The 25,145-nt window shown below is 45.4% G+C and overlaps 1 protein-coding gene across 8 annotated transcripts in view; it reads right to left on the reverse strand.

Annotated features, from left to right (window-relative positions):
• The window catches only part of Hlcs (holocarboxylase synthetase), a 192,539-nt gene that overhangs the window by 88,710 nt on the left and 78,684 nt on the right, over window positions 1-25,145 (reverse strand). The gene's annotated exons all lie outside the window — the stretch shown is intronic.

Consider the following 25,145-nt stretch of genomic DNA (forward strand, 5'->3'; position numbering starts at 1 on the left):
CTAGTCACAGCAAGGCCACAGTCATTGTTGAGCTGCAGTGCCACAGTGATGCTCCTCTGCTCATCCACCCCAAACTTCCAGGGCCCTCTGAGGCTTCTTCTCAGAGTTCTCACTCCTAAGTTGGCATCTCAGAGGCCTGAGTTCCAACTGCTCCATCCAAGCTCCCCTAATCCAAACAGTGATTTCTCCATGAAAATCCAGTTCTTAGCTGCAATCACTTGGTTTGGGGTCATGTACGTTTTTGTTTTTGTTTTTTTTTTTAATTTATTACAATAGTTACCTCTCATCTAAGGTTTCACTTTCTTAGATTTCAGTTACCCAGAGTCAACTGTGGTCAGAAAATATTAATGGAAACTTTCAGAAATAATCCATAAGCTTTAAATTACAAGCTGCTCTGAGTAGCATGATGAAATCTCTCACTGTTGTGCCTTATTCCACCCAGGATGTGAATTATTCCTTGTCTAGAGTATCCACACTGTATATACTACCTACCTGTTTAGTCACTTAGCAGTCATCTCATTGTCAAATCAACTGTGACAGTATCAGCAGCACTGTGTTCAAATAACCCTGATTCTACTTAATGTATCAAAGGGTAAGAGCAGCAATGCTGACGATTTGGATAGGCCAAAGAGAAGCTATGAAATTCCTCCTTTAAATGAAAAGATGAAAGTTCTTTACATAATAGGAAAAAAAACCCAGAATATTAAGGTTGCTAAGATCTTTAGTGCAAAAATATTTTAAAAGACCACATTTACATAACTTTTATTACAGTATATCAGTATGATTGTTATATTTTTAATTATTGCTATTTACCTCTTTTGTGCTTAAAATGTGTAAGTTAAATTTTATGACAGGTATGTATGCATAGGAAAAACATAGTATTTATAGGATCCAGCACTATACACAATTTTAGGCATCAACTGGGGGTCTTGGAACAAATCTTACACCAATAAGGGAGGACTACTGTACTAAATTCAAAACTTTTTCATATTTAAAGTCATTAGAAGTTTTTGTAAAAATCTCTTTCATTTCTCTTACACTTAAGAAGCTTTATTTCGGGCTGGGGATGTGGCTCAAGCGGTAGCGCGCTCACCTGGCGTGCGCGCGGCCCAGGTTCGATCCTCAGCACCACATACCAACAAAGATGTTGTGTCCACCGAGAACTAAAAAATAAATATTAAAAATTCTCTCTCTCTCTCTCTCTCTCTCTCCCCTCTCTCACTCTCTCTTTAAGAAAAAAAAAAAAAGAAGCTTTATTTCAATAACAGCCTGCCTAAAATCTACTTTATTGTCTTCTCTCCTCTTTCATGTTCTCATATTTAGTTTTTTGGGTTTGATTTTTGTTGGGGGGCAGATTTTGGTTTTGGTTTTGCTTGTTTTTGCTCGTTGGTGGTGCACGGGATTAACTCAGGGTGTTTGCATGGTAGACAAGTGGCTCTATCACTGAACTACTCTTACCCACAATCCTATATTTATATCTTAATCCATCTGGACTTCTTTTTATTATATCTCCCCCACAGATAATTTCAAAAGTAGCGACTGGCTAAGCATTACTTGAAATACAATCTCAGGGTCTCTCCCTAACCATTAAAGCTTGTTTCTAAGAGGTACTGGCAAAATAAAGGTTGGAAACGGGATTGGGGGGGTGGGGTGGTCAAAACAGCAGTGACAGTGTTTCTCAATGCATCCACTCAGCAAATATTTGCTGAGTCTGAGTCCTGCCTCGTGCAAGCTCCAGTGCACAGCAGTGAGCAGGGCTGCAGTTAGCTTTAGGGAGGACAGTAAACAGCACGACTTGTCAAGGACGGAGGAGGTCATGAAGAAAGGCGGACAAGGGTGCCTGAGGTTAGGCAGTGCTGCTGTCCTCAGGTTGCAGGGAGCCTGCCCTGTCCTGGGGACACTGAGAAAGACCTCCAGGGAGACAGCAGGCCATGCAGATGTGCAGGGTGACAGCCTTGCACAAAGGGAAGCCCAGCACACAAGGTTGATGACACCCATCTCCAGAGCAGGCCTGTGCTCAGACCTGCTCCATGTCTTCCTCTCCCTGGTGCCGAGTACCTGCAGCAGGCTGTCACCTGCCAGGCAGCTTCTCCCTTGTTTTGTCATGTAGAGATTACCCCTCTCCTGATGGGCTGGAGTCACCACTGTTTGGCTAGAACTCTACTCTTTTGTCCGGGCACCCTCCCTTATTTGACTTGGCTTTCCCGGAAACTCCCTGGCCTTTTGCAGGTTTCTGAGCTGGAGGACCTACCATCTGGCATCTGTCCCGCACCCACAGCTCTGCCTCCCTCCGCCAAGCCCAGAGACGCCCACGGGTCCACAAAGGAAGCAGCACATACAACTACAGTCTTCCTTTGCTGAATGCCAAGAAGCAGGAGATGAGGCTCTTCATCTTTTCTCAACTGTGTCTCAGCCCAGCTGGGATCTTGCTGCATAGAGCAGTGGCTTCTCGGTGGAACAACCCATCTTATCAACTGCCTTTGGCAGGGTTGGTCTTCTGGCTAAAGAGCATCCAAGGGCAGAGATTAGCCTTTGGCCTTCTGAGTTTAATCCAAACTGGCCGACACTGTAAAGATTTCAAACAAGAAATGGAAGTGGTGTCCAGCTGGGCATCCCCAGACTACCTTTTCCAAGCACAACTGGGAGACGCCCTCCAGCAGCCACTCTGCTCAAGCCAGTGTTCAGGCCCAGAGACAGGACAGGGAAAGAAGGCATCTAGCAACCCTCAGTTACTCTCTGGAGGCTGGCGGCTACCTGAGGACAGGGCTGGCCCTGGGCCCTGCCCTACAATGTTTCCCTCCAGGACGCCTGCTCCAGGAGCCTACTATAGGACAGATTCCGTGTCAGAATCACCTGGACAGAGCGTGAGCACCCACCCAAATTCCATGACGTGTTATCTGCCAGGGAGAGGGGTCAGAGTAATTGCTCTGTTACTGTATTTGGTTTCATCCTTATTCTCTCCATATAGACCTTGTTGTTCCTGGTGCTGTTTTTAATGAGGAAATAAGGAGAAGTCATACAATCTCCTCAAAGTCATCCAGCTAGTAAGTACAGGACTCAAGACAGGAGGATGGGTCTCTGAAGCCACGCCCCCGGGAAGCCACGCCCTCAGGAAGCCACGCCCTCTGGGAAATCCACGCCTTCTGGGAAGCCACGCCCATGTGGCCACACCTTTCAGGAAGCCATGCTAATTCCCCAAACTGGCCACTTAAAGCAGAGCTTGAATTAATGAAGTGGGGGACGACTAGTCAGACCCACAAGCAGGGAAAGCTGCTGCTTTATTAATAAGGACCAAGTCCAAATTTTATATGGAGGTATTCAAATTTTAATCTTTGATTGGGAGAAATACTATATATTAATTTTGTGTAAGTCAAATAAACTAAGCCAAATCACAACTGTAGTTTTATTTTAGAAGGAGGAGAGCCTGAAGAAAAAGCAACAAATAAAAAGGGAAACGTTATATCTCTTAGAAATTTACCTGGTACGGGGACTGCTGCACTTTGTAAACCGTGTCCAGTTTGGAGGTGGCCCATGTGGTGTGGCAGATGGCTGGAAACACGTTGAGGGTGATAAATGCTTCCCAGTGTAAAAATAAACACCTCAGCAGTTCAGGCTTGGACCAGGCAATTTCTCCACAGTAGGAGGCACTTATCTACTTTAACACTTTGCTACTTAGAAATTATCACTCAATCAATTACTGTCTACCTGGGTTTATTTTTACAGAGAGCTTCAATAAAATGAGTGTGAAAATAAGTTAAACACATTCTGTTCATTTTCTCAATTTTTCACCTCTCCCAATGGTGGCTATGTTGACAGAAAAATTACTCCATTTTATTTCAACAGACATTTATGGAATGTGACCAGGCTCTGAGCTCAGGGCTGGGAGCAGAATATGACAGAGGAATGAGAGTCTCTCCATCCTCAAGGAGCACAGACACCTCCCTGCAGTGAGGCACTGTTCCACATCCCAAATGGAGGCCGCCTCTCCCTGCACCAGGCACCCCCCACTCTGTCCAGACCATTCACCTGAACCACGACTCCACGAAATTCCTCGAGCTGTTTCAAGAAACATTTCTTAAAGGGTGCCTCCCCACTCCTGACACAAGCTTCAGAATGTCTCTGCCACCTGCCATCTTTAAATGACACTTTGATTCAGATATAATTAAAGTATCATGATCTCACTTTTATAGTGCAAGATTCAGTGGTCTTAGTATATTCACCAAATCATATAACCTCCAACACCATCTAATCCAAAATGGATTTGTCACCCCCAAAAAGAAATTTCTCTCACATTAGCTCCCCAACTAATTCCATGGCAACCACTAATTTACTTCCTATCTCATTAAATTAGTCTATTCTGGGCATTTTATATAAATGGAATCATACAACATGTGACCTTTTGTGTGTGGCTTCTTTCACTTAGCATAATGTTTTTAAGGTTCATCCCTAACCTGGCATGTGTCAGTACCTTTGTCATTTTTATGGTTGAATAATATTCCACTGGAGGACAGACCACATCTCATGTAGCCATTCATCCACTGATGGGACATTTGGGGCTGCTGTGATCACTTATGCTATAAATATCTATGTTCAAGTTTTTTATGTGGACATCTGTCTTCTGTTCTCTTGGGTAGACATCTAGGAGTAGAACTGCTAGATTACATGGCTAACTTTATGCTTAACCATCTGAAGCACCACTGGACTGTTTTCCAAAGTGACTGCACTGTTTTCTATTTGTCCCAACGGTAGACATGAAGAGTTTCAATTTCTCCACGTCCTCACAACACTTAATAATGTCTTTTCATGTGCTTATTAACAGATATTTTCCCTCACAAAATTTACTAAGATTCTTTAAAAACCACCTTTCCAATGTCACATTCTGACCTACCAGTTCTGAAGGGCTCAGCATCTGTCCTCTCGCCCTCCATGAGGTGGTCTGCTTGTCTGTCCTGCAGCCTCTGACCAGCCAGGGCCTGGGCGACCGTGCCGGCTCACAGGTGGCCAGGGAGCCAGGCGGGGACCGGCGTCCCAGCTTTTAGCCTTGGAAGGGTATTAGTTGATCATACGTGAAGCTGGGCACTTTAGTTTAAAAGGGGGTTTATTTGGCTCCTAGTTCTGGAGGGCTCGAGGGCAGGTTGCTAGCTTCTGCTCAGCTCAGAAGGAGCATGGAAAGGAAAGACCACGTGGCAAGATGGCGCCAGGGGGGTTCAGAGGAAGAGCCAGCCACAAGCTCTATGAGAGCCCACCCCTTCAGGTCCCACCACCTCCTAAGATGGACACACTAAAGACCAAGCTCCCAAGCACAAACCTCACCTGATACAGAGCAGAAGTGGACAGAAGAACTCTCCGTGCACACTCACACGTCTGACCATGAGCGCTTCCACCAGGCCACGCCACACCCCACTGACACGCTGGTCATTCTAATCGCCACCAACTCAAGTCCCATCAGCCAAAAATGTACCTTCAGGGCACATTATACGAGCACAGAGGATTCTCCCAGGCCCAACGCAGGACAAGTACAGCACTAGCGCTGCCTTCTGGTGCACCATCCTTAGGAATCACGAAAGAGCAAGCAAGCGCAGGACGTGAGGCCCAGAGAAGCAGCACAGGAGGAGCGTCGTAAAGCTCTCAGGAAGGAGATGCACCTAGATCAAGGTCTCCAGAGCAGACATGACCAACAGCTGTCCAGTGGGAATGAATCAGAGGGAAGGGGGCTGGCAATTTGGTGGGGGAGCAACATATTTGAAGACTCAGTTTCAGGAAATGGGTGGTAAATAAAATTCAAACAAAAAGATTAAGGGTCACCACAGATTCAAGGTTAGAAAGAAATGTCAGGTCCAGGTGCTGGTCAGTCTTCCTGACACACTAAAGGGTTGAGACTGTGTAGACTAGGAAAGATAAGGCCTGAGGGTTGTTTTGTTTTGTGCTGGGGATTGAACCCAGGGGCATTTTTTCACTGTCACATTGCCAGCCCTTTCTATTTTTTTGTTTTGAAACAGGGGTCTCGTTAAGTTACTTAGGGCCTAAGTTGCTGAGACTGGCCTCAAACTTACAATCTTCCTGCCTCAGCCTCCTGAGTCTCTGGGATTATAGGCATGCAAGCATCACAGCACCTGGCAAGGCCTATGAGTCTTTGAGATAGGAAGGGCATGATCAGCTATGCATTTAAAGAGCTCACTCTACTGTCACCAAATATCATACAGATTGATTCTCATCGCTATAGTTATGAAACCTGAAAATTATCATAAAGCAACCTAAGATTATTCAATATTCTCTTTACATCATTTCTTCATGGGAAAGGTGTGTTACTAAAGACCCAACAGTCCCTCTCAACCCCTACAAGAGGGCTGAGAAATGCCACAGACCCCATGTGCCCCACAGCAGTGGTCTTCAAATCTTTGGCTTGCAGACCTCCTAGAAGAACTGTGGAAAACTAGGGAAGCCTTTCATAGTTTTAATTGACAGGTACATTTTTTTTCCAATCTAAAAATGGTTGCATAGAATAGAATTTCTGGTGGGTAGGGTAGATATAAACATTTTAAATTATTACATTGTTCTTTTTTTTTTACTGATTTCATTTGTTCTAATTAGTTACACCTGACAGTAGAATGCATTTTGACATGTCACACATACATGAAGTATAATTTCTCATTCTTCTGGCTGTACATGATGTAGAATCACACTGGCCAGTTAGTCATATATGCACATAGGGTGATAATGTCTGATTCATTCTACTCTCCTTCCTACCCCCATATCCCCTCCCGTCCCTTCACTCCCTTCTACCTAATCCAAAGTAACGCTATTCTTCCCTAGCCCCTGCCCCTTATTGTGAATTAGCATCCACGTATCAGAGAAAACATTCAGCCTTTGGTTTTTGGGATTGATTTATTTCACTTAGCATGATAGTCTCCAGCTCCATCCATTTACCTGCAAATGCCACCATTTCATTCTTCTTTAGGATGAGTAATATTAATTGTATATATACACCACATTTTCTTTATCCATTCATCTGTTGAAGGCCACCCAGGTTGATTCCATAGTTTAGCTATTGTGAGTGGTGCTATTATAAACATTGTTGTGGCTGTGTCACTGTAATATGCTGATTTTAAGTCCTTTAGGTATAAATCAAGAGTAGCATTGCTGGGTCAAATGGTGGTTCCATTCCCAATTTTCTGAGGAACCTCCATACTGCTTTCCATAGTGGTTGCACCAATTTGCAGTCCCACCAGCAATGTATGAGTGTGCCTTTTTTCTCACATCCTCACCAACATTTATTGTTGCTTACATTCTTGATAATTGCCATTCTGACTGGAGTGAGATAAAATCTTAGAGTAGTTTTGATTAGCATTTCTCTAATTGCTATAGATATGAAACATTTTTTCATATATTTGTTGATCAACTGTATTTCTTCTTCTGTGAAGTTCCTTTGCCCATTTATTGATTGGGTTATTTGTTTTCTTGGTGTTACGTTATTTGAAAAATCAAGACCCTACATTGTTCTTTTAATTGTATTCAAAGGAAGAGAAAGAAGTACCATGGAAATGCACTACTCACTATCTACTTTTTAAAAAATATTTTTTAGTTGTCAGTGGACCTTTTATTTTTTTTAAGTTAATTTATATGTGGTGCTGAGAATTGAACCCAGTGCCTCACACATGCACTCTACCACTGAGCCACAACCCTAACCCACCATCTACTTTTTTTAATATTTATTATTATTTTTTTTAGTTGTAGTTGGACACAATACCTTTATTTATTTTTGTGTGGTGCTGAGGATCAAACCCAGGGCCTTGCATGTGCTAGGCAAGTGCTCTACCACTGAGCCACAACCCCAGCCCTCACCATCTACATTTATTTGTTTGTTTGTTTGTTTATGGTGCTGGGGATTGAACCCAGGCTTTGTGCATGCGAGGCAAACACTCTACCAACTGAGCTGTAACCCCAGCCCATCACCATGTACTTTTAAAGTTCATAAACAAACTCCTTCTTTGGTCAGAAATTTACTTTCTCTTTTTCTCCTTCAAGAAAATTCCACTTCACCCCACAATTCCATCTTAACTCTGCTTGAAAGTCTTAACCTCCCTCTTTTTACTTGTCTACGTTATTCTAAATGTGTGTAAAAATCTTGACATTTTAAGTTGTTTTATTTCCTGTGCCAGTAAGTTCTAAGTGTTAAATATTCTTATTGTGGATTGACTATTCATAGTAGAGATTTGCTTGAAATATAAATATTTCCAAGGTTAATAAAAACATTACAAAACTTGAAATCCATTGGAAATATGTTCTTAAGAAGAAGAATGGGACTTTATAAATTGCAGCCAAGGATGAATATTACCTGTTGCTAGAATGAGACAGACATCCGTCAACATCAACTCTATTCCCACTTTGCATTTTAATAGACGTAAACACTGAGAACCGTGTGCACAACCTAAATACAACAGAAGGCATTTTACTACAGAAATGTCACTCGTTTCTTTAAACTCCTTCCAACATGTTTGCCAAAAATCACACCTTACCTATCATCAAAACGTCTCTTTTAATGATCTGTCGGATGAAAGCTTAGTTAGATCTGCCTTCAATTTCATCAAAAGAATTGAAAACTACCTGAGAGCCAGAGGAGCTGCCACCCAGCATGGCTTGCCTTTCCACACTAAGGGTCACACCATCCCTTTGTCTGCTCTCTGGAGGCTGCTCCATCTCAGACAAGAACTAGACGAACAAGATCGTGAACGGGTGGGAAAGGGCACTCAGGAAGGGGCATGGTAGCAGGTGGAGAATAAAGTCAGCTGATGCCCCGACCCTGGGCATTTGCTCAGGCAGACAGATTTCAGGAAAAAGTCCATACGTAGGCTGAAAGTCTGACAAGTGCGCGGCTCCCCACACATGCACTCTAGCTTGTGCCCCAGCTTACAGACCCCGCTCCAGAGCAAGCCTGCAGACTCCTGGTCTACCATGCTGGCTAGACTCTGAAACCCAGGGTTCACTCCTATGGATGGGAGAAAGGGGAGGGGAACAGGAAAGAGAAACAGATGGATGATGTGAGAAAACAAGATAGAAAGAACAGAAGTTTAGCAACTAGAATAAAGCTCTATAGCTTGCATGGCTCACCCCTCACAGGACTAAATGCTGACTCGTTCCCAGCTCCCACCCTCCCTAAATGCACTCACAGAACCTCTTCAGTCTTTGGGCTCATTTTTTGTTGCTTTTTTTCTCTCTCTCTTCTAAGCAGAAGGTCATCATTCCGGCTCTGGTTTTTCCAAACAAATAGTAAAATGCAATAGAAACCCTGAACATTCCATGCCAGTGACCCTTACTATTCTGATATGGTCTAATAACTCAAAATTATTCCCTATCATACACACTTTATATGACATCAGCTACCACACAAGTTTTTAATACACAGTAAGCAGGTGGCCCCAGCCATCCCTCTTATGTCTGACATCTGGTATTGTACTCCGTATAAGGTGCTGAGTCCGATTTTTTAATAAAAACATGGCCTGAGCTTGTAAAAGTTCAAGTAAAATATACCTTTAAAACTGCTGTATTTAATTTCCAGTCATGAAAGTCTAAAATTATTGTAAAATAATACTCAACCTTTTTCATAGATCCATTCAATGAAGCTTAAAACTACTTTCCTTCCAGAAGGGAAAAGAGCTTCGTAACTAACAGCTTCCTGAATTCACATGTGCTGTCTTACTTTTGTGAGTCTGAATTGTATAAATTTTATAACCTTTCAATCTGGACGAAATTAGTTTGGTTGGTAGGGCAAAGTAATAATGCATTTCTGGATAGGGGCTGGGGGAAGGGCAAAAATGCTAAAAATTACATTGATAACCTGAGACTTGGAGGAATTATTTTTTCAAACATGGGATTCAGAGCTAAAAAGAGGATACACACTAGGAAAGAAACATATCAAACCATGCACACATAACATGACACTGTCTTGTAACTGCAGAAATAGCTGTGTTGGCTGTGATCACCCTTCACACAATGCACTGAAGAAAGGGTCTACAGGACGCCAGATCTCTGCAAGCTCCAATAGAAGAGCCGCAGCATCAGCAGGAGTCTCCCCTCTGGCCTGAAGGGTGGAGCCTCCCTAATTTAGAGGACGATTTTCCTGACTGAGCAAATCCGTGGCAAAGGATCACATTCTTTCTACCTTAAATTCCTCAAGAGCAATCTTGCTCCGAGGCCGTTAGTTCTAAATCAAAAGGTACTTTCATTTCCTTTAAATAATTCAGTGTCGTCTTTAACCATCCTCTTCACCACAGATTTTAAATTGACACTAAATTGGGGAACTAAGTAGATATAAATTAATAGTAAATGCAGGCTGTAAAACAAAGCCGAGAGCTTAAGTAGTTTTTTTTAAAAAAAATCCAATGAATCTATTCAATAATAAAAAATTTCTCTGTAGCAAGGGACCCAACAATAATTTGTCTTTTAGAGAAAGGCTATTATACTAGTGCTCATTTTCCGTTTTGGAGGGAGTGGGGAATAGGGGAATAGTTACCCTGCCTTATTGTCTCAATTAAAACGTAAAAAAATCAGTCCACAGACCCTTGCTTGCTGAGGAAGAGGCTGTCCCAAAGCCCGAGTGTCCAGGTGTAACTGGTGGATTCACTCAGCTGGGGAGGCAGTTGGACAAGGGCTGTCCACACTGAAGACACAACCTGGTGACCTGTCCCCACAGGACAGGAGCACCACAGGTGCACAGGGTGAGCCCTGCCACAGAGGGCGTGGCAGTGTTGCTTCTAAGGGCAAATTGGTAGAGATGAGCTGACCAGCCATTAGGAAGGAAGAGCTGGACAAGAGCAGCGTGCTCTCACCATGGTGGGATATGCACTAGAGTGACATGTGGGAGATGGACAGGTCCCCAGGACACGTGTCTCCGCACCCTCCTCCTCCAGCCAGACTGGGTGGGCCAGGTGCTTGCAGGTCCAGGGTGACACTCCAGTCTCACCTGTCTAAGGAAGTCTTGGGGCCTCTGTTTCTAGTCACTGTCCTCCCTGCTGGCCAGGATAGCATGAGCAGACTGACCTAGGAAGCCACACATTAAGGACCGCAGAACCACTGTTAGCCTGGGTCCCCAAAGGACTGCACGGAGCACAACAGCCTGACAACCAAGACTGCTTATCTGGACTGTCAGGTGAAGCAGAACGAAATGCCATTCTCTTTTTAAGGACAAATTGTTGTTGGGTCCCTTGCTACAGCAACCTAGTGTTTTATCCCAGTACAGAAAGACACAGGCGCATACAGCTTTTACAGAAAACTAGATGGAAAGACATCCATCTCCCAACAGTGATCACAGGTAGGACTGAGGCGGGGGAGGGTGGGGGTAAAGGAGATAGACAGGATTGTGCACTTTAACCCCAGTGGTAATTTTTGATTTTATGAAAGGAATATACATTCACATATGAATGACTTTAGAATTCAAAGCTGATAACAATCTGTAGGATTTTAATGATTTTGAGTGCTGATTCCATTTTTCCTCTAAATTTTTTATTAAGCTCCTATTTTTTTAATGTTTATTTTTTTGGTTGTAGGTGAACACAACACCTTTATTTTATTTTTATGTGGTGCTGAGGATCATACCTAGTGTCTCATGCATGCTAGGAGAGTGCTCTGAAACACAGAGCCTAAGCTCCTATTTTGATCTTAATGTAATCCTAATAAATACTTCCACAAAATGTAAAGAAAACGATGACCAAAATTAAAATTCCAATGGAAAAAAAAAAAAGGAAAGGATAGCAAGAGAGGCTGTCTGCCTGCCACTCGTGCTCTGGAAAGGGGTCAAAATAACTGGCGGGCACAAGCAAAGAACTTTGTCCCTGACAGGCTACGACGGCATGGCCAGCAGAGTGCCTTCACACAGGGAGCCCACCCACTCTAGTCCGGGATACAGCACTGCGCTTGGCTAGGAGGCGGATGAGGGCCAAGGGAGTCCTGAGACAAGCAGCAGCCCTCCCTCTCTCCAAACCTGCAGGTCCCCACAGTGCACACCGCATGGGCTGCGTCTGCGCTCCAGCTCCTGGATTCAAGTCTCAGATCCTCCATTGGGAAAACGACAACTTTTTTTTTTTAAGTGACCTGAATTAATTCATTAGAAGATGTTTAATTTTAGACACATTCCTTTTAGCTATCTCATGATCTGCCAGAAAACAGACCTTCGCTCACAAACCTTGTTTCTTTCCAAGGACAGCCAAGAACAGTGCATCTGTGTTTTCACACCGTCCCGTGACTTTAGAAGAGCACTGTGAGAACAAAAAACATGCTGAAGAAGTTCCACGATATTCAGAGAAAAGAAATTCTACCTTTGATAGTTCTCCTCTTCACCAGACTCAGTCCCATTAAATCATCCACCCAATCAGAAATTTTGTTGAAAGACCATGTCCTAATTTTGTTAATCCTTCATTTAAAGTTGATTAGTGTCCTTAATCTGGTGTTTATAACATCTGGGTTAAACCCCAGAAACTGGGCATGACCTGAGGGATCAAATCCAACCCCCTCACACAGAAAGCAAGAAGAGGTCTCCCACCTATTTTAGGAACAACGGGGAACTGTGACCTCTGGGGAAGCCCAGGTGGCAGCTTTGGAATCTTCGGGAGTAGACTGGGGACGGGACCTGGAGAACTCTATCTCTACAAGAAAACTTGTGAACCCTGCTTCCCAGACCCTCAAACTGCAAAGAAATCTGAAAAGGTGTTTGACATGATTTTAAAGTCAATTGCACAGTAGGCATGAGTGTTTTCCATTTAGGAGACACAGAAACCAGTGCTGAAGGGCTGCTGGGAGAGACCGGCTGCTTTTGTTTCTGGCCCTGTACCCCTGTACTGCCTCTGGCCATCGCCGGGCTGCACCCACACCCAGCTGTCCCTTGGAGGATCTGTGTGACATGGGCCCCCCACCTCCCGGGACTGTCTCCCTCTCCACACTTTGAGCTCCTCACGACCACAGCGAGATGCCGAGGAGCCAGAGACGGCCGAGGCACAGTCACAGTCTCAGCAACAGTTACTCTCCTGGCTTCTGGCTGCTAGCTCCTGTGTCCCTTCCTCAGTCCCCAGGTGATTTCCCGCTCCTTAAATATCTTCCCCTGTCACAGCGGGAAGTCACAGCTAACTAGTGGCCATCATGGCTACCTAGTGGACACCAGGTCGTGCAGGAACAGGGCACCTCGACATTCTCCTTCCACCAGTTATTGGTGAATTTGCTAAATTTGGAAACAGGAGGATTTTCACCTCTGGGCCTCCCTCCAGAGGCCACTTTTACAAAATGGCCCAGCTGACCTGAAAGGACACGGTGGCACCATCTCAAAGGGCAGCCAACAACGTCACATGAGGAAAAGAGCTGGAGGACCAGTTCACAGGGAGGATTCCCAGTCACCTCCTGAGCTAGAGATACTGCGACGACGACGACGTCGAGGAGAAACTGTCCCAACCCTCCCAGGCCTGGCACACCAGTTCAAGGGAAGCGGGCAGGAGAGTTAAGGAGGGTCTGCCACCTACCCCCAGCCTGGGCCCCCACGCCCCCAGAGCCTTGGAGAGCCTCTTCTGAGCAATTATGCAGTAAAATTACATCAGAATATGCATTAATGAGAATATTTTCAACAATGAGAACACTGCTAATTACATGCTCTCTTTTTAACACGAGGTGGAATATTTTATGGCGACCCAGGGACCGGCCGTGTGCCCGGCAGGGAGCCTCATATTCCGCACACACTTGTAAAGGCCCTGACAGGAGGCTGCGCGATATGAGGTGTGAGAAATGAAAACTTTATGTGCATACAAATTTAGATTTTTAAAATATTTTCACTAGGGGCATAAATAAAGAGAAATGAGACCTCTGGGATTTCAGAGAACGTGAATACAGACTGCAGTTTTTGTTTTAAATTTTAGTACTTAGGGTCCCCAATACCTAAGAAGTAAATAATCCAGCGAGTTACCAGAAGTCACACTTCAGCTTCGCCTTTATACTCCACACATAATCTCAGCTATTTTGTCCACAGAAAGAGAGAAAAATGTACATGCTTAAGGAAAAGACGAGGGAAGAAAAGTGCGCAAGAGGGACCCCATCTCCTCCTCCTCCCAAGGCGCCTTTACCTGCGTCCACAATGAGGACGGTCAAAAAAGTTTACCAAGATTCATTTCTGTAAATTTCATTTTAAACATGCTACCAGGACTACTTAAGAACTTCCGCAACGATGTGCTAATTATAAAAATATTGACCCATTCCAGCAAGGTTGGGTCTTGGCCAACTGCCCCCCCACACCTTAATTCCACCACTGATGGTTTCCACCCCTCCACTCACCCACCTCACTGCTTTATGCATCTCAATATAACCTGCAGACACTCCCCTTAATAACTCAGTCTGCACACTATGAACTGGAGTTCAGTGTCTCAGTTTTCCTGTAAAATTGACCTGAAATGATGTCCCAAGACCTACTGGACTTGGACATATGTGAACACCCATGTTATCAAAGTCTCTATCAAAATAAGAAACTGGTTTTCTTGTTTGTTTTGTTCTTGTTTTTTCAGTATAGAGATGGAACCCAGGGCCCTACACATGCCAGGCAAGCGCTCTACCATGGAGCCACCTCTTGGCCCTAAAATAAGAAACACTGATATCACACAGAGATATCATGGCCCTTCCGGCTGGCTCCCAGCCCCGCCTCCAGATTTGTCTGTTCCAGAGCTTCCGAAAATGGAATCACACACACACACACACACACACACACACACACACACACACTAAAGAAGTTAGGTAGAAACAAGGACTTCAAATTTATCTATACTCCTCCAGATGTCTTTCCTTCCTAAAAACTCGACCTTCCCTCTGACATGTCCCTGTCACCCTTTGGAATTGGCCTCAGTATGTCTTTCCAGCAAACCCACTCTGTGACAAACTGCCTTAATGCCTTTTATCTAAAAGACAAAAAAAAAAAAAAAATGCATCTGCCTTCATAGTGGAAGCACAGCTCATTAGGAATACAATTCTGGGTGGACAAGTTTATTTTCTTTAATCCCTTTAAGAATATTGTTCCACTGTCTTCTGGCCTCTAAAATTTCTCGTGAGAAATTCAAACCATTATATCATTATTCCTCTGTATGTGAAGTTCTGTTTTCCTCAGATTGCTTTTGTGTTTTCTTTTTAGCTGTGGCCTGCAGCAGTTTGAACATGACGTTCCTAGGAGTATTTTTGTTGTATTTATCCTGCTTCGTTTGCAGAACTTCTTGAACCTGTACGTTCATGTCTTTCTCCAGACTGGGGGAACATCTGGCCGTCATTGCTTTCTGTCACTCTTTTCCTTCTGGAACTCCAACCACACATATATTAGACACTCTGGTATCACCCACAGGTCCCTGAGGCTCTGTTTATTTTTTAAATCTTTTTCTCTACTTTTCAGATTAGATAATTATTGTTGTTCTAGTTTCAAGTTCACAGAACTCGAGAACAGGAGAATGATATAATTACATTCACTCTGGCTGATCTTTGAAAGTTACTGCCAACCAGACAGAAGCCAAAAGAAACATGAAGTTTCATACTTTCAAAGGAAATAGCACTGACCAGAGACGTCTTATCTCAGAAGAAATTCAAGGAAATAAGGCAACTACTACTAGCAAGCACCTATTAAAGGTCAGGAACTGTACTGGCACTTTCATACATATTTAATGTATTGGATCCAAATCACAGACATGGATACAGGTACTCACGTCCCGATTACACGTAATGGTCCAGAAGAAAAAATAAGCAAACTGCCCCAAAGTAAACTCCAGAGCTGGAACTTTAACTCGGCACTCCCACGGTAGCTCCTTCTACCATCACACCTCATTTTTAAAAATTAAGAGAATTACCAAGAATTAGATTAAACTGATTTTCCTTTTGAAACAAGATCACGGAGGCTCACCAACTTACAATGGATTTAGATCCTGACAAACCCACTGTCAAGTCAGAAGATCCTAAATCAAACCATCTGAAGTTGGGGGCCGTAGGTCAGGGGACATCTTCTCTAGTAGACACTGGAGGTCTGTGAGGAGCTGGTGGAAGGCTGGAGGAGACGGGCAACTGAGGACTTCAGCAAAGCACCTCTCGGAGGTAAGATAATATTGAAAGGCTGGGGGTGCTGGGGTTGAGGCTCAGTGTAGAGCACTGGCCTAGCACGTGGGAGGCCCTGGCTTCCATCCTCAGCACCACACAAAGATAAATAAATAAAGGTATTGTGTCCATCTTCACCTAAAAAATGTTTCAAAAAAGAAAAAAAAAAAGAACTAAGGCTCTAAGACAAATCTTTTAATGCTGCTTCTCCTCCTCATTCCTCACAGGACTGAGGACCTTGCTTTCAAAGGTTGGAAGCCGCTTATACTTTGCATCAAAAAGAAAGGAAGAGAAGGGGGTGGGTAAACTCAAACAAAGGCCCCCAGAGGAGGCTTCTCAAGTACCTCCCCAAGAAGCTCCCCCTGTCGGCCACCTCTGAGTTTCTCGTAGTACCTTTGTGGATGTCACCAAGTGCCAAAAAACCAACATTACACCTCATTTTGCTTACATTTAGAAAAGAGAAGGTGCCACAGATCACTTTCAAAAGTAGGAAGGATACCGAAAATGAGTTTAGAAAAGGTCACCAATGGAAACTCCAGGGAGACAGGGGACAGCCAGAGCCTCTAGATCCCCCACCACAAACCACGCACCAACGTCACAGCACACGCCGCCAGCCACCCTGAGTCCAGGCGCACCCTATACTCTTGGAGCCAAGCAAGCTTCCGTGAAACTCCAAGATCTAAAGGTCAGCCAGGACCTGGTCCACCAGCCCACTCCTGGAACCTTCCAGAGCACCAGGGTTCTGAGAGCAGGAGGCAGGTCACCCCGCCCTGCAGTCTGGGTGTTTGGACCTGAAGTGACTCCAACAGATTTTTCTTCTCCAAAATCACAACTCCAATGGAGATAATTGAATACCACCTGGACAATCACCCATGATGGACACTTAGTTGAATGGGGACGTGGGACCCACTCAGATGTCCCTGGGTTCCAGAGGGGGACTACAGTCACTCCTTCGTCACTACTGTTACTCCAGGAAGTTGGGCTCCAGACAAAGCGTCATGAATGACATGCGTGCAGGTGGCTTTCACAGGCATCTGCAGCCAGAGAAGCAGGGCCCTTCCTCCTGGCGTGGGCAGCACCTTCAGGAGGCAGCTAGAACTCATAACTCATCAAATCTGATCCCCATGCCTCGAATCCTGCTGGGGAGAAGGCGGAGCATAACATGCAATCAGCAGTCAGCAGCCAATCATTAAAATAAAACCATGTCCCTCAGGGCAGCGGGGCCTGGGTGTCCCCGCCAGAAGGACCTTGAACACCTTCTTGTCCAGTGCTCTTGAGACCCAAACCTTAAGGCACCTGGCCTCTGAGCAAGTTCCCTATGCCTATCTGTACTCTGGGGTCCTATATGCTCCTTTGTTTGAAAAGGTGTTTTATTTTATTTTTTTTAAGGTAAGTCACAGACCTAATACAACCTTCATCTTCCAGATGAGCAAATGAACCCAGAGAGGTTGGGTGATTCACTCAACATCACACAGCTGGTATGTTGAAATGACACGAGATTAAGTTGCGGTCTAAGGTTTCCAGATTGTTAACACTGCTACCTACAGCACAGTTTCATTTTAGGTGAACTCTATACATGTGTATTATCCAATTTTAAACTGTGAAAACTACATTAGCATCCAGGTGACCTCTGTAACCAAAGGCAAGGAAAGGGGTAGGTGCAGACCTTGCGGCAAACCTCCCCCTTCTGTCCCACCCTCCCCACAGCCTAAGAAATCCTCTCGCCAGGCAATGACCTCATCATTCTCCTGCGCACTAATTTGAATGCTCTTGTGGGAGAGCCAAACAAAAAGTGAAAATGATGAATGACTCTGTGTGCAATGCAGAAGGAATGTGGCGTCCGGGGTCTCCAGGTGACGGGCGCCCTTCCTGCAAAACAGAACCTGCTTCTCTCCAGAGCACAAAGCAGAACAGAGATATTTCAGAGTCACAGGCAGGTGAGAGCAAATCACTCTCCTCACCTCCAAAGCAGGTAAGTGTTTTATTCGGAAGAAAAACAAATGTTCTAAATAAGTCAAAAAGCAAAGTCAGGGGAGGGACGGAAGTGGGAGAGGAGGCTTAGTTAAGCAGGAGGAAAAACATTGGCTTGATTATCCAACACACATTTTCACAGTTTTTTAAACAAGTTTACAGTTTTACGACAACATATTTGCCAAGCCAGAGCTCAGCCTCTATCTCCACAGCACATGGGCATAGGTGCTCATCTGTCATACCTGAACCATTACAAACACCAAATTCTAAGGCTATCTAGAAAGTTCCAACTTAGAAACTAATGTTAACTCACAGACCATCTTTTGAAAAATGCTACTTTTTTCTTTTAAATTTTTTTAGTTGTAGATGGACACAATATCTTTATTTCGTTATTTTTACGTGGTGCTGAGGATCAAACCCAGCGCCTCGCAAGTGCTAGGCAAGCGCTCTGCCACTGAGCCACAACCCCAGCCCGGGCTTTTTCCTTATCATCTATTTCTTACTGCCTCAGACCCTTGGAACCCAGTCTCCAGCTTCACTTTTACAGTTTCCAAGTACGTGGCCATCAGCAGTCTCCGTGCAGAGAAAGCACCCGCCTGAGTTCACCCGCTAACAGCAGATCAAGCAAAGCTCGCTGACCACCCACTCTGTGCCACCGACTGTGCAAAGGGCCTCACATGATGCTGCCCTTGGACTTCTCAGCATGTGGCACACTATGAGAGGGCTTTGCTATGGTGTGTCCATCAGAAGATGAGACATCACGGAGCTAGCTGGGGGCTGGGAGCCAAGGACACTCCCAGGCTGCCTCTCCCAGTGGGAGCCAGATGTCTCACAGCTCAGTCTGGATACACCAAAGTCAAGTCCATGGGCCCGAGGCTGTGGACCAACTCCTCTGCACCTTGTGGACCAGAGGGGGGCATTCCCAGCCCTCAGACCTGGGACCTAGACCACCATCAACACTCTGGCTTTTGCTGTAAAATGAACTGAAGTACAGCAAAGAAAAGTGGAGCAAAGTCCCTGCGGCCATCTTTGCCCACTGCGTGTTCTAATCTCAAGCCCAGCTTTAGGATCTTCGGTGGTCGTTGACTACTTGTTTAAATGTAACAGTGGCATCTGACAAAATGAGTCTCTAGCATATGACCAAGCAATTCTGCAGCATCATAAATATCTGAAATGTTTTTAAAGAGAGTCCAGAAAACACAGCAATCTCCACCTGCATTTCTGTGGGCACAGGAGGCCTGGAGTCTCTGGATGACGCAGGTAATGCCCAGGCACCTCCAAGGGAATCCGCAAACGTCCCAATGGCTGGGAGGCAGGCTCTTTGAGTCTGCTGTGACTAACCTGAGAAAGTGATGGGTTAAGGCTGAAGCCAAGAGACTGTAATGAAAAAGAGGACGTGTTCCACACATCTTAAGGGAGATCCAAGCATGAACAACTGACTGTTTCCTCATCTTTCAGAGAAAACTAGACTAAGAGAACACCTTTTTGGCAGAATAGTAACCAGCAATGGAAACTCCATCCCAAGAAAATGCCTATCCTAACCCTGGGAGCAGACCCCACTCATTTGTTTCATGAACATCCAGAGCACCACGGCTGAAGGTCAAAGGGCAAAATGGAATCGCACAAGGTTGAAAGGCCGGGAGCTCAGTAACCCTGAACTGTGCACCAAGAGCTTGGCAGATATATTTCAACTGTCCTCACCCACCCAGTGAGGCTCCTTGAGTGGAGTTGGGGAGACCCGATCAGTTCTATTCCCCACTGGGCCCAAAAGCCTTAGCCCAGGGTCCTGCATACAACTGGTGCTCAAGAGAAATTAATTTAGTAAACTTAAGAGAAAAAAAAACAGCAAACTATTTCCAACTACATTAGACAGATAAAGAAACAGGTATGACCCAGCGGCTCAGAAGACTAAGACAGGAGGATTGTTGAGTTCAAAGCCAGCCTCATCAATAGTGAGGTGCTAAGCAACTCAGTGAAACCCTGTCTCCAAATAAAATATAAAATAGGGCTGGGGATGTGGCTTAGGGTTGAGTGCCCCTGAGTTCAATCCCCGGCACCAAAAAAAAAAAGAAACAAAGAAAAAGAAACAGGTGTGAAAGGTTACCAACTCCTCCAGGGTTACTGCTTTAGTACACAGTGGAATTGGGATCCCAACCCAGGGCAGCAGGACCCATCCCAAGATCCAAGCCAGGAGGCAAGCCAAAATATTCTATCCTACATAATGTGCATGAGTGAGCCGTGGGCAAGGACCAGCTCCTACAAGCACTTCCCACAATGGATAGCCTGCCACATTACTTACCATCTACTATTTTTCCTGATGGTCTAAAAAATTCTCTCAACAGATCAAGACTGCCACCACTAAGAACATTCTAAAGATGGTGTGCAGATTTGAAAGAACTTCAGCTGTATTTTGTTTGTTTCATTTTGTGACACTGGGGGTCAAACCTATGGCCTTGTACATGCTAAGTAAGGTAAGCCCTTTGCCACTGAGCCACACCCTCAGTCCTTTTATTCTATTTTGAGACGGGGTCTTGCTAAGTTGGTGAGGCAGGCCTCAACCTTGCAATCCTCCTGACTCAGGCTCTAGAGTCGCTGCGATCACAGCATCACCACAGCAGATTTCAACTGTGTTCGAGCATGCTGAGTCCTGCCACAGCTGGGCGGCTTGCCTCACCTGCAGGAGACCATGCCCACTGCCCTCTTGGCCACACTTACTTGCACTTCTCTGTACAATACAGCCTGGGCTGTCTCAGGATGTCCTTTAGTTAAACTGTGGTCCACTGAAGTGGGCTGAATGTACGCCACTCCCATTCAGATGTGCCATCCCTGCCCCCGGCACAATGGCACAAGAAGGTGAGGCCCTGGGGAAGAGGTCAGGTCATGAGGGAGAAGCCCTCATAAGGGCATTATGCCCTTATAAAAGGGACTCCAAAGAGCACTCTCACCTCCTTTCCACAACTCCCAGAAGTCATAGTCTGTGGACCCGGAAGAGGGTCTGCACCAGGACCCTGATCTCCAACTCAGCCCCAGAACTGTGAGGAATCACCTCTGTTATCAGTTGCTTGGTAGATGACACTTTACTCCAGCAATAGGAACTAAGACGTTGATGTTTGGAGAGAAACCCCAAGGCTCGGTTCTGATGAAAATGTCATCTAAATAGAACCCACTGTAACTTTCACAGGTGGTGAACAGCTAAGAAGCTTTGCCCCACTTTAAAAACTCAGTTGCAAATGTAAAATTAAGCTGTTTTAGAACACTAAAAATGAATGTGTAGGCATCTATAACCTACAATAGACCACCAAATAACTCAGCTTCGGGGGTCTGGCATGTGAAAGGTTAACTTATTCAGGTGTTGAATTGGAACAACAAAATAAATTTGATGGCGAACTTACCAGAATAACCCTTCAGTCATGACCGCTTCCAAAGTCAAAGGCTGGAATTACATTCTAGCTTTAATTTAGAAGTAAACATTAAAATAAAGGAAAACTCTCCGATCATTTTTCACTTTTAAAGTATTAAATTGGCCCATAAAAAAAACTCATGCTAATTATTCCAAAGCAATCAACTTCTTAAAAAACCTTTATTTCACAATTACACTAATACCCCATTAATTTGGGACACTTACCAAGGTATTTACTCTTTTCTCGTTACCTGTGTGCACATTAAGAGTACCCCGATAAAACAATACAGGCATTAATATGTAAAACATCAACAAAAGCCATCTGGAAAGCTAATGAATAATCAAGGGATTTCAAATTAAACTACAGAATTTTCCCTTAGTATCTTTAGGACAACACTGTCAAGTCCAATCTATTCACTTCGCCTCCAGAATCAATTTTTCAAACTTTATGACAGCTCTAATCGCTTCCACCTGTGTCTCGGGCCTGACTCTTGACTGGCATGCTACCAGCCAGGGTGGAAATGTAGACAAAGACCCCTATTAGGATCCGGCTGTTTCTCTACTGTGAGGTCACTCAGCCATTAAATTAGTTCCAGCACAATTTCTGTCCTCTCAGGCTCGGACTCCAGGGGAGGAGGGTGTGGAGTGGAGGGAGTTCATGGAGCAGAGTCAGAGAACGGGGAGATGCTCGCTCGGGACAGAGTAGATGCACTAGCACGGGGCTCAAGAGCAGGGCTGGCCTGAACTCTGAACTCAAACTTCTTCTGATGGCAGCCATTCTCCCCAGGGAGGTTCCTCCTCAGAAAACTGTGCCAGGCCATCCCACTGTTTTCCTCTCCTTTCTCTTTGCTCTTTGTCAACTGCCTCCCGTATGATATTTCCTCAACTAACACAGGCGGAGCCCCAAACTTTTTCAGTCCTCTGAGAGCACCGGAGGTCACTGCAGATAGCAAGCTGGTGATGGCAACTCAGGGTCAGAGGTGTCGAGTTGCAGGTGCATGGAAACCATCTACTGTTCCATGTCCCTGACCTCCCAGCTAAGGACCGCAAGGCCCAGGGAGGGGACACAGCCAAGGTCAGGGGCTAAAGATAAATCTCGGTTCCAGCCTTTTCCAATAGACTGTGAGCCTTAGGCTGTCAGGAGTAACGGCCAACACACAGGAACCACACAAGGACTGCCTGGCCCGTCTGCCACTCTCCCCGCAGGTGCCCACTGTGCCCACTTCCAGACAAAGAATGGGGTACACAACCCAAGGAACTGTGCCATGCACCAGGATGTGCCACTGCAAATGTCTCACAAGGCGAGGACGACACCTAATCCACCCTAACCTCTCCAGCGCCTGGACAGTGCCTGGCTACGCTCGGCAGAGCTGAAGGCAGGCCAAAGCCTGGACAACCAAGGGTCTTGAAGGATGACAAAAACTTGAGAAGAAAATCTAAACTATTTTTAACAAACAAAAATAGCCAACCCCTGGCCAGTGCATGTACCATGCCCAGGTTTGCAGAGGACATTAATAGAAGTCAGTCTGCATACACCTGGCTTGTCACACACTTGGCTTCTCATGCAAGCTGTCTCGCTATCTGACAGAGACGTGATGTAAGTCACTCAAAAAAGATCCCACAAGTCAAGTAAAAGACGATTCCAAAAACAACAATGACTCAGTTACCCCTCATTCGAATGCTCCACGGTCTGGCTTGTGCTGTCTCCATGGCAGAGGGTCCATCATCACCCACCACAGACTACGCCAGGTGGCCCCCACAGTAGGCAGAGTGAGCGTGGGGCGCTGCCCTTCTAACTGTGGCGGTGAATTTGCAGAGGACTTCCCTACACCCCCCTCCCCCACCTAGACCCCCCCACCACCAAGCGCTGACATTTGCAGGATGGGACCGGGGAACACAGGGCAGCTCACTTGCCCAGACAGTTCTGAGCCCAGGCCCTTGAGACTGTATCCAACCAGCTGAGCTAACTGGACCCGGAGAAGTCTACCAGGAAACAGTACAGGAAGAAAAATAAAAGTCTCTCAAGTCAAACAAAGCTAGCAACCCACAGAGCATGGGGTCCCTAAGATTTTGCCCTGACCACAGAGTGGGAGAAGCGTTTCGTGGCCAGGAAGATACGCCAGGGAAGATGGCTGGGGGCAGGGATAAAGCATAAAATGGTCCCTTCTAAGCCCGGGAGCTGGGGAGCACGGCCACTGCAGGCCGCTGGGGGAACAGCACTCACTAGCCTGGGTTTTGTCTTTTACTTCTGGACGGGGGAGCCACAGACCCTCTGATGGCCTGGATTTATTTATCAGCGAGCAACTTCTGAATTTCTCCCTGCCACTCCCTCCCCTGAATCACCAACATGGTCCCAAGTTTAGGGGGTAGAGGCAGAGGTGTTGGTGGCTGTGGCTCAGTGCCTCAAGATGAGTCTGCCATTATACCCAGGGAACAAATGCAAATCGGCAACGTCTACTGCAGCACCACAGTCGTTGAGCTGGATTTGTAATCAAAGAAGAAAATGTGATGTTCACCAAATATTTGTCAGATAAGAAATTTCCAAATGCTCCTGGATTTATGATAATGTAAGAAAGATGCCTCTAATGACCTAAGTAAGCAGTGAAACAAAGCTGGTATTACACATCAAATAATTATCTTCACCTATGATGGTGCATCTGAAGACCCTGCAGATGTTCCAGGCCTCCACCTCCTCCTCTTAGAACTCAAAGTACATGCCTCTGACAAAGACTTCTACCTGTCCCGTGGTGCCCTCCTCACTCCTCTTTGGCCGTAGAAGGCTGAAGTTAGCTGGACTCATGGACATCTCCTACACAGACTACATTTGTTTCCTGGTCTTTTTTATAAGTATGTTGTATTAGGGTTCCCTAGAGGAACAGAATCAACAGGAAGTATAATTATAAGAAGGGTATTTATCAGATCAGTTCGCCCAACCAAAAGCTGGACAGTCCACAGTGGCCGTCTGCAGGCTGGAGAGCTGGAGGAACCAGAGCTGCAAAGTCCAAGAGGCAGAAGCCCCAGAACAAGAAGGATCAACAGTGCTACCCTAGCACAAGACCGAAGGCTTCTGGAAAACTCCCTGGAGAATCACTGGTGGAGTTCCCTTTGGGAGAGTGAAGTATCAAGAGGATCACAGCAGCAATCAAGCACCCATTCAAGGGGCTAGGGTTGGGGCTCAGTGGTAGAGCACTTGCCTAGTATGTGGGAGGCACGGGGTTCGATTCTCAGCACCACATATAAACAATTAAAATAAAAGTCCATTGAGAACAAAAAAAAATTTTTTTTAAAAAGAACCTGTTCAAGAAGAATCGAGTTGCACCTGCAGCTGCTTCCTTGTTCTTCCACCATTTATTCCATCCAAGCCATCATCCTATTGGCCAGTGCTACCCATGCTTAGGGAGGGTCTCCACTTTAGTTCACTATCCCACACGACAATCATTCCTAGACACACCGTCAAGCCTCTTAATCATCAGCATCTCTTGATCCAATCAAATTGACAATTCAAATTAACCATTACGTAGGTCAGATGACTAGGTCCTGGCATATGAGCGAAAAGGTCATGTAGAGTTTCTGGGAGAGTCCATAAAGGATGGGCACCCAGCCTTCTGTCCTCCCACTCACTGGCTGCAGTGAGAATGTCAGTGGTGGGACACCATCCTGGACCACGCACTGGGGGCGCAGAGTG

Source organism: Urocitellus parryii, chromosome 2 (genome assembly GCF_045843805.1).
Source record: "Urocitellus parryii isolate mUroPar1 chromosome 2, mUroPar1.hap1, whole genome shotgun sequence".
Taxonomy (NCBI): Eukaryota; Metazoa; Chordata; class Mammalia; order Rodentia; family Sciuridae; genus Urocitellus; species Urocitellus parryii.